The sequence below is a fragment of the Hippopotamus amphibius genome, chromosome 10 (genome assembly GCF_030028045.1).
Source record: "Hippopotamus amphibius kiboko isolate mHipAmp2 chromosome 10, mHipAmp2.hap2, whole genome shotgun sequence".
NCBI lineage: Eukaryota > Metazoa > Chordata > Mammalia > Artiodactyla > Hippopotamidae > Hippopotamus > Hippopotamus amphibius.
Genome location: NC_080195.1, coordinates 12,953,451 through 12,968,988, shown reverse-complemented (window position 1 = coordinate 12,968,988; position 15,538 = coordinate 12,953,451). Strand labels below are relative to the sequence as shown.

General features: G+C 43.2%; 1 protein-coding gene across 3 annotated transcripts in view; it reads left to right on the top strand.

Moving 5' to 3' along the window:
- The first annotated feature begins 15,195 nt into the window (after positions 1-15,195).
- Positions 15,196-15,538, top strand: part of ACSL1 (acyl-CoA synthetase long chain family member 1) — a 60,764-nt gene continuing 60,421 nt past the window's right edge. For all 3 annotated transcript variants that reach the window (XM_057696209.1, XM_057696210.1, XM_057696206.1), the window contains exon 1: positions 15,196-15,351. The gene's annotated coding sequence lies outside the window, so the exon portion shown is untranslated. The remainder of the gene's footprint in view (positions 15,352-15,538) is intronic.

Sequence of the window (15,538 nt, the reverse complement as noted above, 5' to 3'; positions counted from 1 at the left end):
TGCACATGCGCACGTGTCCTGGAGATGGTGATGCCTCAGTTAGGTTTTGGAGGATAAATAAGAATTTAAGGGTTGCAGGTAGAAAGAAGAATAGACACAAAGCCTTTCCAAAGAGAAGCAAAGATACTAGTTATTATAGTGTTCACTTGGCGCCCAGCACTATACTAAGTGCTTTGTAGACATTATGTCATAGAGAGATCCCCCCCCTTTTTTTTACATAATGGTCCTTTCTTGGTTAGAAGGTGACACTCAGTCCCAAAAGGGCCTACCATACTCCAAACACATCCATCCATCCATCCATCCATCCATCCATCCATCCATTTATCCATCCATCCATACCTATTTATCTATCTTCATCATCTACCTGTCTATGCATACCTCTCCTAATGTTTATTCAGGAATCAGATATAGGATTTTCTTTTCTTCAGAAATTATAGTTTTCTTCTAATAAGCAGAAAACACATTTTCAAAAGTATTGGCTTCGGTATTCCTCTGTTAGTTTGGCTGAGTGAGTACTGAGCACCATGTTTGGAAGACAGAGCTGTGATTCATATTTAAATGCCCCGAAAAAAAAATACCCCGAAAGAAGCTCTTTGGGTGATATATTTCATCTTGCCACCCTAAACTGTTTAAAGTTACATTCCAGGAATCTGTGGTTTATCAGAGCATTAGTGGTTTGGAATTGGGAGCAGTAGTCCTATAAACCCTGCGGACTCAGTAAAGTTTATGTATGGCTGGAGGGCTCAAATGGTGGCCCTGGCAGGAATGCTCCAGAGCAGAAACCCCACAGGGAAAGCAGTGTATCCCACTGCCGTCCGCTGAACTGGACAGTCCTACATGTTTTCAGGTTGATCAAGGAACTATGTCCTTGACAAAAACCCACAGAAGTATTATTTTTCCCTTAAAAGCATTATTTTTTCTGCGAAAACAAAAGGACTGCAGGATTGTAATCTCTGAAGGAAATGCGGGGTGGGGGGAAGGCTTTGTGAGTATCTACTGTTTAGAATGGAGAATACTTGACTTACTTTAGTCATAAGAGTGAAGGGTGGGATTCCTTTCTCTTTCAACTCTACATCTTCCAACTTTATTTGTATCCTCTTGTACCTCTTTCCTTCCAGCCCCAGAAAAAAGTCGTTTCCTCTTGTAGAAGCTTTCCCTGTTTTCAAAAACATTTGCCTCCCATCACTTCCAATGTTGAAGTCTGACTCCACCAATAATCCCTGTTCCTCTTTTATTTTCAATCTCTTCCATTTTGCTGGCTTCTGACTCAAAGCTTATAGGTTTACACGTGCTCTAATCTCTCCTATCTTTATAAGTTAAAGTGACAAACAAAATAAATATTCTTAAACTCTATGTTCCCTTTAGCAAATGTGTTTCTTCTCTCCTTTATGTTCTTAAATTGAGATATAATTGGCATATAACATTGTATTAGTTTAGATGTATGACAATTATTTGATATGTATATATTGCAAAATGATCGCTATAATAAGTCTAGTTAACATCCATCACTATTACTATATTTTGTGGATTCTTAGATGCGTAATTTTCCAGATTTTAGTTTTTATTTTCTACATCTCTAGAATCAGGATGTATGGTAGATTGCTTGCAAACTGGCCACCGTAGTTCCCCTCCTTATAGCCATGTCCTTGGATAGTTCTTTCTCACATGGGTTCCTGAGGTGGTCAAGTGGCTTGCCCTGGCGCATGAAACAGCAGCAAATATGATGCATGCAGAGGTTTGAAAAGCAAATGTACACTGGGGCTTGTCCCCTTTGCTGAGCTTAGAGCCTTGAGGCCACCAACTGAACATGCTTGAACTAGCCTACTGAAGTGGCCGTGTGGAAGAGAACTAAGGGACGCCAGCAAATAGCCTGATGACCATCAAACATGTGAGCGAGGCCATCCCTGGACCATCCAGCCCCAGTTTACCCACCAGCTAATCAGCTGTAGGAGAGTCCAAGCGAGACCAACCGAGGAACCGCTCAGCTGAACCCAGCCCAAGGCCAACTCACAGAATTATAAGCTAGTAAACCATTACGGTTTCAAGCCACTTAGTTTTAAAGTGATTTGCTATGAAAGCTAATCAGTATAGGGTGCATCTTACAATTGATGATGTTTTGCAGTAGACTGGGCAGCATTTTTTAATTCTTTTTCAGGGATACATAAAGTAATGGTGCACCTTAGAATTGATTGTGATTTAGATTGGATGAAATACAGTACTATACTCATTTGGCAGACAAGAAAGCTAGAGCCTAGAGGGTTCTTTGCCCTAGGTCTATAACTAGTAAGTTGTGGAATCTGAATTTAAGTAGTCTGACTCTGAAACCTTTGCTCTTAACCTGCAAGTAGTTCCATCCAGCTGGAGGGGGGAGTGGTCAGAGAGCCGATTGGTGAGGAAAGCAACCAGCATCTTAAGAAGGGCACCTTAGAAGTTCTGATAAAGAGTTTGAATTTTATTGGTTGACAATGAGAAGCCAGTTGAATTGGAAGATTGGGGTACTTATAATTTCTATTTAATATCCTCCCTCCCTATTGCTGGAAGCCCAAGAGAGCTGCACTAGAAAATCTAAGCAGTAGCATAGTAACTGCAAAAAGTCCTGCCAACTGTGAAGCTAACATAGCTTAATTTTCAGGGCCCCTCCCTTACAGGAGCCCCTTATAAGACCTGGGAAGGGGCTCTAGTGATGTGTTCATATAGTTCAATATTTCTGCAAAATTTGCAAAAGTAAGATAATTTAGCTGCAATCAGTTAACACTGTTGCCACTCTCTACTCCAAGTCCCTCTATTACCACACCTCCCTTGGCAGTGCTGAAGTTGTCAGGTAGTGTTTGGCACCTAGCTATGGGGAACTGGAGTTGGACATATATTACTGTGGGCTTGGGGAGATATACATGGGATGTTCAGTCACTTGCATGCATATTTATAACCTCCAAGCATAAGAAAGCCTTCAGCACTATTCTCTCTGCCAACTCACCCAGCACCCTGGCGGGAAAGTTCAGAGCCAGTGGTCATATTTCCTTATCAACCTGTCTTAAGGCATCTGGAAGTATGTGAGTGATGAAAGAGAACCATGGGGTGAAAGGTACATAGCCAGAAGCTATACTACTGAAAATTCTTCTGATCAGTGCTCGTTTAAAATGGAAAGCACTGGGGGAAAAAAAGATGGCGGCGAAGTAGAGAGACATGGAGTGCATCCCTCTCCACAGATGCATTGGGAATGCACGGAAGGACGCAGTCATTCCCACAGAGAACCAGCTGAACACCAGCAGACGGCCTCGGACACCAGAAAGGGCTGCGGGGAGCCCGACATAGCCGGTAGGGAGGCATCTACGAGGGCTCAAAGAGGGTGAAGCGGCGGAGCTGTGGCAGACGGGAGGGAGTGAGAAACATACGGAGGGTCCGCAGCGCAGCTCAGCGTTCCCGGACCGAGACATCGATCCGCAGCTGAACGGAGGGTCCAGGAGCGGGAGCGTGGGAACCGGAGAGCTGGTTCAGGGGGAGAAACATTGTTGCCGGTAGGGTGACGGACCGAGAGGACAGGAGGGAGGAGGTCCGCGGAGAGGAGTGCCCGTCCCTGAGAGCTGCCCGGCCATGATGGCGGCTGGAGGCTGCAGGCTCCCGGGCGGGGGGGAGGAGCCGCGCGCATAGCCTCTCCCTCTCTTTCGGTGCCTCTGCAACAGGCAGTGGAGAGACGCCCTGCGGGCCATCTAAGGCGCTCAGGGATAACAGGCACGCTCAGGCACTCGGGCGGGGCTAGATTAAAACCCCTTGCAACGCCAGCAGCAGGGAGGCTGCCAAGAGAAAAAAAAAAACCAGCATCAAAAAGAAAAAACACCGAGAGAGGCCCAACTCTAAGACTTTCTGTGTACGCCTGAGCCACCAGTGCCCTCTGCAACAGGCACCTCCAAGCCCGACTGAAACAACAGTGCGCCACTGCTCACTCACTCCCAGGAGAAGGAGCCACTATTGTACCCTCTCCCTCCCCACACACCGAGGCTTACAGACGAACAATAAAGGAACCTCTGCTGGTCACAGAATAACGCAAAAAAAAACCCAAGGCAAGGAGAAGGACACTTACAGCTGAGACGCTAAGGAAACAGAAATAGTAGTATCAATACCTATTGAACTGGTCCATTCTGGGATCAGTTCTGGATTTTTTTTTTTTTTCTTTCTCTCTCTCTTTTTTTTTTTTTTTTTTTTGATTTATTAAATATGATCTTAGCCCTAAGGGATCTACAAGTTTTATAACATAATTTTTTAAGGATATTTTTTATTCTTTTTTTTTTTTTTTTTTTTTTTGCCTTTTTATATACTTCTATATCTAGCTAAGTTTTTGGTAGTACGGACAAAATATCTCTCATACTTTCCTTTCATCCCTTTCTTTTATACACTTCTATTCCTTTCTTTTTCTTTGCACATTTCCAACCACATTACGCTCTTCTGTTCCCCTTTCTTCCAGCCATTTTAAGTGTATTTTATCTTAACATACTTATAAGCAACACTATCGGTCTGCTCAGACTCCTTGCTCTATTCTCCAGATGATGCACTGCCTTGGTATTAATCTTAGGCTTTTGTCTTTATCTTAGTTCTTAGTACAGTTGTCTAATTACATTCTGAGAATCTCCATTCTCTCTGGTGGTACTCCAGCTCATTTCTATATTTGATCCTAGCTTACAAAATCTCCCTGGATTGATGTTTGTATGTGTAGGGTGTTATTTGTTGTTTGTTTGCTTTTGCTTTTGTCTCTGATTTGTTCTGTTTCAGTTGTCAATTTCTGCTGGGTTTCTCTTTGAATATCTGATAACACACTGGGGTTCTGTCAGGTCTTTCCAGAGCCTTATGTCCTAATGGATTCAATAATTGTGTGTCTTATACATGTATGTGTTTCCTAGACTGAATATTCGTTTAATCCAATACTTGGACATTAGTCTGAGGCTTGGACAGTCTTCTATAAACACCTCTATCACCAGGACAAGCAACCCCAAAAGCTTGGACAACCATGAGGAAACAAAGAAACCCCATGCAGGCAAAGGAGCAGGAAAAAAACCCACAAGACCAAATAAATGAGGAGGAAATAGGAAAAATGCCTGAAAAAGAATTTAGAGTAATGATAGTAAAAATGATACAAAATCTCGATAACAAAATAGAGAAAGTACAAGAAACAGTTCATAAGAACTCAGAAAAACAAACAGCAATGGATAACAAAATAACTGAAATTAAAAATACTCTAGATGCTATAACCAGCAGAATGACTGAGGCAGAAGAACGAATAAGTGAGTTGGAAGATAGAATGGGAGAAATAAACGCCACAGAGCAGGAAAAAGAAAAAAAAATAAAAAGACTAGAAGACAGCCTCAGAGACCTCAGTGATAACCTTAAACGTACCAACATTCGAATTATAGGCATCCCAGAAGAAGAAGAAAACAAGAAAGGGTCTGAGAAAATATTTGAAGAGGTTCTAGTGGAAAACTTCCCCAACATGGGAAAGGAAATAATTCACCAAGTCCAAGAAGCACAGAGAGTCCCATACAGAATAAACCCAAGGAGAAATACACCAAGACACATATTAATCAAACTAACGACAATTAAACACAAAGAAAAAATATTAAAAGCAGCAAGAGAAAAGCAACAAACAACATATAAGGGAAAACCCATAAGGATAACAGCTGACCTTTCTACAGAAACTCTGCAGGCCAGAAGGGAATGGCAGGATATACTGAAAGTCCTGAAAGAGAGAAACCTACAGCCAAGAATACTCTACCCAGCAAGAATCTCATTCAGATTTGAGGGAGAAATCAAAAGCTTTCCAGACAAGCAAAAGTTAAGAGAATTCAGCACCACCAAACCAGCCTTACAACAAGTGCTAAAGGAACTTCTCTAAGTAGGAAACACAAGAAAAGGAAAACACCTACAAATACAAACCCAAAACAATTAAGAAAATGGTAATTGGAACACACATGTCAATAATCACTTTAAATGTAAATGGATTAAATGCTCCAACCAAAAGACACAGACTGGCTGAATGGATACAAAAACAAGACCCTTCTATATGCTGCCTACAAGAAACCCACTTCAGACCAAGGGATACATATAGACTGAAAGTGAAGGGATGGAAAAAGATATTCCATGCAAATGGAAGTCAAAAGAAAGCTGGAGTAGCAATACTCATATCAGACAAATTAGACTTGAAAGTAAAGACTATTAAAAGAGACAAGGAAGGGCACTACATAATGATCAAGGGATCCATCCAAGAAGAACATATCACAATGGTAAATATCTATGCCCCCAATATAGGAGCACCTCAATACATAAGGCAAATGCTAACAGCTATAAAAGGGGACATCGACAGTAACACAATTATAGTGGGAGACTTGAACACCCCACTTACATCAATGGACAGATCATCCAAACAGAAAATAAATAAAGACACACAGGCTTTAAATGACACATTAGACCATCTCGACTTCATTGATATTTATAGGACATTCCATCCAAAAACGACAGACTACACTTTCTTCTCAAGTGCACATGGAACATTTTCCAGGATAGATCACATCTTGGGTCACACATCCAACCTCAGCAAATTCAAGAAAATTGAAATCATATCAAGCATCTTCTCAGACCACAATGCCATGAGACTAGATATCAATTACAGGAAAAAAACTGCAAAAAATACAAACACATGGAGGCTAAACAATTCACTCTTAAACAACCAAGGAATCACTAAAGAAATCAAAGAGGAAATCAAAAAATATCTAGAAACAAATGACAACGAAAACACAACAACCCAAAACCTGTGGGAAGCAGAAAAAGCAGTTCTAAGAGGGAAGTTTATAGCAATACAGTCCTACCTTAAGAAACAAGAAAATGATCGAATAAACAACCTAACCTTACACCTCAAACAACTAGAGAAAGAAGAACAAAGAAACCCCAAAGTGAGCAGAAGGAAAGAAATCATAAAGATCAGAGCAGAAATAAATGAAAAAGAAAGGAAAGAAACCATAAGAAAAATAAATAAAACTAAAAGCTGGTTCTTTGAGAAGATTAACAAAATTGATAAACCATTAGCCAGACTCATCAAGAAAAAAAGAGAGAAGATGCAAATCAACAGAATTAGAAATGAAAAAGGAGAAGTAACAACGGACACCTCAGAAATACAAAACATCATGAGAGACTACTACAAGCAACTATATGCCAATCAATTGGATAACCTGGAAGAAATGGATACATTCTTAGAAAAATACAATCTTCCAAGACTGAACCAGGAAGAAATAGAAACCATGAACAGACCAATCACAAGTACAGAAATTGAGGCAGTGATTAAAAATCTCCCAACACACAGGAGCCCAGGACCAGATGGATTTACAGGCGAATTCTATCAAACATTTTGAGAAGAGTTAACACCTATCCTTCTCAAACTCTTCCAAAATATTGCAGAAGGCGGAGCACTCCCAAACTCATTCCACGAGGCTACCATCACCCTGATACCAAAACCAGGCAAAGATGTCACAAAAAAAGAAAACTACAGACCAATATCACTGATGAATATAGATGCAAAAATCCTCAACAAAATACTAGCTAACAGACTCCAACAGCACATTAAAAAAATCATCCACCATGATCAAGTGGGGTTTATCCCTGGGATGCAAGGATTCTTCAATATACGCAAATCAATCAATGTGATACATCATATCAACAAATTGAAGGATAAAAACCATATGATCATCTCAATAGATGCAGAAAAAGCTTTTGACAAAGTTCAACATCCATTTATGATAAAAGCTCTCCAGAAAATGGGCATAGAAGGAAATTACCTCAACATAATAAAAGCCATATATGACAAACCAAAAGCCAACATTGTTCTCAATGGAGAAAAACTGGAAGAATTCCCTCTAAGAACTGGAACAAGACAAGGGTGTCCACTCTCACCACTGTTATTCAACATAGTTTTGGAAGTGTTAACCACAGCAATCAGAGAAGAAAAGGAAATTAAAGGAATCCAAATTGGAAAAGAAGAAGTAAAATTGTCACTCTTTGCAGATGACATGATATTATATATAGAAAACCCGAAAGACTCTACCAGAAAACTGCTAGCACTCATTGATGAGTTTAGTAAAGTAGCAGGATACAAAATTAATGCACAGAAATCTCTTGCATTCCTCTACACTAACAACGGAAGAGCAGAAAGAGAAATTAAGGAAACTCTCCCATTCACCATTGCAACAAAAAGAATCAAATACCTAGGAATAAACCTGCCTAAGGAGGCAAAAGATCTGTATGCAGAAAACTTTAAGACATTGATGAAAGAAATCAAAGACGACACAAACAGATGGAGGGACATACCATGTTCCTGGATTGGAAGAATCAACATCGTGAAAATGACTGTACTACCCAAAGCAATTTACAGATTCAATGCAATCCCGATCAAATTACCAATGGCATTTTTCACAGAACTAGAGCAAGAAATCTTACGATTTGTATGGAAACGCAAAAGACCCCGAATAGCCAAAGCAATCTTGAGAAGGAAAAATGGAGTTGGTGGAATCAGGCTTCCTGACTTCAAACTATACTACAAGGCCATAGTGATCAAGACAGTATGGTACTGGCACAAAAATAGAAAGGAAGATCAATGGAATAGAATAGAGAACTCAGAAGTAAGCCCAAACACATATGGGCACCTTATCTTTGACAAAGGAGGCACGAGTATACAATGGAAAAAAGACAGCCTCTTCAATAAGTGGTGCTGGGAAAATTGGACAGCAACATGTAAAAGAATGAAATTAGAACACTTCCTAACACCATACACAAAAATAAACTCCAAATGGATTAAAGACCTACATGTAAGGCCAGACACTATCAAACTCCTAGAGGAAAACATAGGCAGAACACTTTTTGACATACATCAAAGCAACATCCTTTTTGACCCACCTCCTAGAATCATGGAAATAAAATCAAGAATAAACGAATGGGACCTCATGAAACTTAAAAGCTTTTGCACAGCAAAAGAAACCATAAACAAGACTAAAAGGCAACCCTCAGAATGGGAAAAAATAATTGCCTATGAAACAACGGACAAAGGATTAACCTCCAAAATATACAAGCAGCTCATGCAGCTTAATACCAAAAAAGCAAATAACCCAATCCACAAATGGGCAGAAGACCTAAACAGACATTTCTCCAAAGAAGACATACAGATGGCCAACAAACACATGAAAAGATGCTCATCATCACTCATCATCAGAGAAATGCAAGTCAAAGCCACAATGAGGTATCACCTCACACCAATCAGAATGGCCATCATCACAAAGTCTGGAAACAACAAATGTTGGAGAGGGTGTGGAGAAAAGGAAACTCTCCTGCACTGTTGGTGGGACTGTAAGTTGGTACAGCCACTATGGAAAACAATTTGGAGGTTCCTTCAAAAACTACAAATAAAACTACCATATGATCCAGTAATCCCACTCCTGGGCATATACCCAAAGAAAACCATAATCCCAAAAGAAACTTGTACCATCATGTTTATTGCAGCACTATTTACAAAAGCCAGGACATGGAAGCAACCGAAATGCCCATCAGCAAATGAATGGATACAGAAGATGTGGCATATATATACAATGGAATATTACTCAGCTCTAAAAAGGGATGAGATGGAGCTATATGTAATGAGGTGGATAGAACTACAATCTGTCATACATAGTGAAGTAAGTCAGAAAGAGAAGGACAAATATTGTATGCTAACCCACATATACGGAATCTAAAAATGGTACTGATGAACTCAGTGACAAGAACAAGGTTGCAGATACAGAGAATGGACTGGAGAACTCGAGGTATGGGAGGGGGCGGGGGGTGAAGGGGAAACTGAGACGAAGCGAGAGAGTAGCACAGACATATATATACTACCAACTGTAAAATAGTCAGTGGGAAGTTGTTGTATAACAAAGGGAGTCCAACTCGAGGATGGAAGATGCCTTAGAGGACTGGGGCAGGGAGGGTGGGGGGGGACTCGAGGGGGGGGCGTCAAGGAAGGGAGGGAATATGGGGATATGTGTATAAAAACAGTTGATTGAACCTGGTGTACCCCAAAGAAAATAAAAAAAAAAAAAAAAAAAAAAGTCCACACACACAAAAAAAATAAAATAAAATAAAATAAAATAAAATAAAATGGAAAGCACTGGATTTGATTCTCATCAACAGCTAATCAAAACTATCATTTAAATAAAAACCATCAACCATGTTGAAGAAAAAGAATGAACTTTCCTTCTATTTTCTCTATAGAAAATATTATAAAAATGTCACATATGGTCTTCCTCCCCAAAATCCATACCCCAGGCTTATTGTGAGAAAAACACCAGACAAATCCAAATAGAAAGACATTTTACAAAATGAAATGACCAGTACTTCTCAAACCTGTCAAGGTCAAAAACAAGAATTGTTTGAGAAACTGTCACAGCCAAGAAGAGTCTAAGGAGATACAACCACAAAATGTAATATAGCATCTGGTTGGGACCAGAAAAAGGACATTATAAAAATAAGGAAATCTGAACAAAGTATAAACTTTAGTTATAGAAATGTATCAATGCTGGCTCACAATGTAAAAGGTACCACACAATTGTTAGACGTTAATAATAGCAGAAATTGGGCGTGGGGTTTATGAAAATTCTGCAATTTTCCTGTAAATCTAAAACTGTTCTAAAATAGAAACTTTAAAAAAAATCTCATATAAAGAAGCAATTAGTGAGGGCGTCCCTGGTGGTGCAGCGATTAAGGATCTGCCTGCCAATGCAGGGGACCCGGGTTCAATCCCTGCCCCAGGAAGATACCGCATGCCGAGGAGCAACTAAGCCTGTGGGCCACAACAATTGAGCCTACCCTCTAGGGCCCGTGAGCCACAACTATTGATCCCATGTGCTGCAACTACTGAAGCCCGCAAGCCTAGAGCCCATGCTCTGCAACAAGAGAAGCCACTGTACTGAGGAGCCTGCATAGCACAATGAAGAGTAGCCCCTGCTCACTGCAACTAGAGAAAGCCCATGTGCGGCAATGAAGACCCAACACAGCCAATAAATAAATAAATAAGTAAATTTATTAAAAAAAAAAAAAAAAGGAGCAATTAATGAGGGCCTCCGTGGTTGCGCAGTGGTTAAGGATCCGCCTGCCAATGCAGGGGACACAGGTTCGAGCCCTGGTCTGGGAAAATCCCACATGCCACAGAGCAACTAAGCCTGTTCGCTGTAACTACTGAGCCTGCACTCTAGAGCCCACGAGCCACAACTACTGAGCCCACATGCCACAACTACTAAAGCCTGCGCATCGCAGCGAAGAGTAGCCCCTGCTCTCCTCAACTAGAGAAAGCCAGCTCACAGCAACAAAGACCCAACGTAACCAAAAATAAAATAAATAGATATAAGAAATCTGTAATAGTGAATAAAGTACTTAAAAAAAAAAAGAAGCAATTAAATGAGTATGCGGCTAAAATGGTAGGGGGGAAACTTACAGAGGTAGGAAAAAATAATAAAATTAATAAAATATTTAGGTTTTTTCCTAGTTTTTGTGAAATGTATGGTGTTATAAACTTTTAAAATTTGAAATTTACTATGATTTCTGTTTTCAATCTAAAGAAACATTTTCTTTAGTATCCAACTTTGTAATTTTCTTAAGGAGTCCCTTTAAATTACGTAAACTTCCAGTTCCACAAAAACCTGGATCCGTGCTTGGGTGATCACATGTGAATAGTTAGAAAAATATGTCCAGTTCAACAACTGAGTACATACTGTGTGTAAACACTACGCTAGGACTTGCAGAGGCGTGCATGGTGGTGGGGTTTATGAAGATTAACAGGATACGGTGCCTGCTCTCCAGACACTTGGTTTCATGGGGGAGACGGTTATATACCTAACGTAGATGTAGCCTCCAAACAGACTGAGTGACAAACACCCAGCCACTGAGGCCAAACCTTTCTTTAACCATTCACCTCCCAAGGTCTGGAAGTAAAAGCATGTTGGCCATTATTAATTGATGTGGCTTAGTTCAAAGGACCATGCCTTTTTTTTTTTAACATACAATAAACTGCATGTATTTAAAGTGTACAATTTGATTTGTTTTATTAGTAATGTATATACGGCAATCCCAATCTCCTAATTCATCCCCCACCCCGTCCACTTTTCCCACTTGGTGTCCATATGTTTGTTCTCTGCATCTGTCTCGATTTTTGGCTTGCAAACCGGTTGATTTGTACCATTTTTCTATATTCCACATATATGTGTTAATATACGATATTTGTTTTTCTCTTTCTGATTCACTTCACTCTGTATGACAGCAAAGGACCATGCTTAAAAGCAACAGATGTAGACAAAAAAAAAAAATGAAAGAAAAGCAATAGATGTAGACGATTAATAATCATCACCACTTTGCAGGGGCCAACTGCAAGTGGAGTGAGCACTCTGGAGACAAAGCCATTGTCAACCTACCCCTCAGCTTGTCCTTGAAGGAGGACTTTGACTCTCTTTAGTGTTTCTAGAAGCTTGAAGGATTAGTTCCAGACAGATGTAGATTTGGATCAGGCTGGAATTAGCCACAAAATTCTAATCAAGCCAAAATGTAGTGGGGGTGAGAACAACTGAAAAGACTCAAGCTTCTGTTAGTTAGGAAATTCGTTCCATGGAAACATCCATTTGACTCTTGGTTGCTCAGCTAGAGAGGTGTTTGCAAGAAAGAAAGGAGAAAAGAGGTTTAAGACTGGATTCCTTCTTCTCCGTGACTCACAAAATGGAGCCCCCAACTGTGGAGCCTGAAACCTTCATTTAATGAGAAGACTGAGGCCATAAGCTGGCAGTCCTCACGACACCTTCTAAGTAAGGTACGTACTCTTAATCTCTTTTTCAGAGGGTGGAATGGGGCTTCTTGCAGGTTGGCCCAACTCCAAAGCCTATATTGTGTTCTCAACCTCTGTGCAATACTGCCGCCTATCAAGTCTCTACCTGATGGTCACAGGACAACCCCATAAACTGTGAAACTTTTCGAAATGATTAGGGAGCAAAGGTTTTTAGAAAAGTGTTAGTGCTGAAAAGGACCTGAGAAATGATTTCATCTAGCCCCCTTAAATCCCGAGGGGAAACCTGAACTTCTGGAGAGTGGAAGTTGCTTCCCAGCATCACATGGTAGCTTCTGCCAGTGGGCTAGGAATTGAGATGCAATCCCTGGTTGTGTGCCATCCCAGTCTAGAGCCTGCATTAAGGTCTAGAACCCAGGGACAGGCATGCTCATTAGGAGAAAAAGAGTCTTGGAGATGGAAGGGGTAAGAAGAGACAGCCAGTGACAACTGTGACATGTTATGGGTGGAATTGAGCCTCTCCCCCCAATTTATATGTTGAATTATTAACCCCCAAGACCTCAGAATGTGATCTTATCTAGAGATAGAGTCTTTATAGAGGAAATCATGTTAAAATGAGGTCATTACCGTGGACCCTAATCCAGTGTCCTTATAAGGAGAAATCTGGACACAGGCAAGTATGGAGGGAAGACCACACAAGGAGACATAGGGAGAAGACGGCTATAGAGAGAGGCCTGGAATGGAGTGTCCCCACACAGCCTGCAGAGGGAACCAGCTCTGCTCACACCTTGATTTTGAACGTCTAGCCTCCAGAACTGTAAGACAATACATTTCCGTTGTTTAAGCCGCCCAGTTTGTGCCACTTTATTACAGATGCCCCAACTAAGTAATGCACCACAGACCTTGGGAAGCATCTGAGGCCCCTGGGCTAAAGGACAGGCTGGAGAAGTCAGGGGGCAAAGGGGGAGCTGAAATGATGAAATTACGGGTGGGGAGAAGAAGGTCCCAGGCAGAGATCTAAACCCAGGATTAGCCAAGTGAAAACCGATACAAATGAAAGTAGAGTCCATTTTTTCTTTTAAACGGAGAGTCAAGATCTAGCAGGTCTAGATGGAGAAGGGGGCCTAGGAGAAGTGAGCTGTTACAGAGGCCGCTGGAGTGTGGGCTGCCTCACCATCACTGGACCACAGTGCAGGAAACAAGGACTGCCGCCACGTTCAGATGTTCTAGAGCGGCCAGAGAAGCCCAGGCGAAGTCCTTAGGATATTATCATGAACTCAACGGGAGTATGCTTGAGGCCTGGACAAGCACAAGCCCACCGAATGGAAGTACAAGTGCACGTCGCCTGCCTATCACGGACGCGCTCTGGAGGCAGATTGCCTGAGTTCCCAGTGTACTTTTGTCCTCACTGGCATTCAACCTCTCTGGCCCTCAGTTTGCTCATCTGTGAAAAGGAAATAATGACTGCACCCACCTCATGGGGTTATGATGAAGATTCAGTAAGGTAATATGTGCGAAATGCTTCAGTAAAAGTTATCTGTCATTATTAAAGGCGTTTATTATAACAATAGTCCTTCTCCTGCCTCCAATTCAAAGCAGTACTAGATAAGCGCGCTCCCCGCACTGCTGGGCACAAGCGCCACTGTGACTGGGACGGCCGGCATTAGAGGGCAAAGGTACTGGCAGGCCTCAGGGGCTGAGAGGAAAAATAGCATTTGGGCTACAAGCCTGAAAAAAAATTGCGTCGGCTTCGAAAAGCCCCAAATGGGCATCGCAGGCACGCAGACAGAAGCCCTCAAAACTGCACAGCCAGCGCTGAGCAGCGGACAGGCCCCAAGAATTGGCAGGTGAAGTCTGCGCTCCAGCGGCGTGCAGCCTGCGCTCCGCGCCGACGACCGCCGGGCTCATCTGCCCGGGCTGCTTCACGCCCAGGGCTCTGCAGAAGCCCAGACGCACAGCCTTCCCAGCCAGGGGCTGTGGCGAAACCTCATGTGGGGCCGCGGTGAAACCCGGTGAAAACGGGTCGCGCGCGCCGCAGCCAAAGAAAATAGGAAAGGAAAGCCCTCCCGCCCGCCAAGGGGTCAGCGGGGCACGCGGCTGCGGGTGGAAGACGCGAAAGGGCGTCTCCCGGCCCCCGCGGCACCGCTGACTTGTGGGCTGAGCCACCACAGTTTACCCTTTGCCCTTCCTTGGACTCGTTATGAAATCCAGGGCAGTTCGGACGGCCGAAGACGCGCTCGCCGGCGGCGCCCCAGCGCCCGCTCGCCATGCGCGCGACCAGAAGAAGGGAAGTCGGGCACGCGGCGGGGGCGGGGGCACGCGGCGGGGGCGGGGGCCTGCGGCGGGGGCGGGGCCTGGGCGGGGAGGGCGCGGCACGCGCACCGGCAGCAGCCCTGCTCCAGGCGGCAGGGCCTTGGGCGCAGCCAGCTCGCGGCAGTGCCGGCGGCGCCCTTAAATAGCGTGCGGGGCCGGCAGTGGGCTGCGGTGACAGCCGGCGGAGGACGGCCGGGCCTGCGGAGGAGGTGAGTGTTCCTACCGCGGGGGGCCGCATCCGTGCCCGCTGCGGCGCCGGGGTCTCGGCGGGGGCGCGGGGCTGAGGCTGCCCTGCCGGCCCGAGCCCGGAAGGTGGCGGCTGCAGCAGAGGCGCGCACACAGGCCCTCGGGTCGCAGCGATGTTCCGCTTTTCCGGCCTCTGCCCCGGGGCTCCCC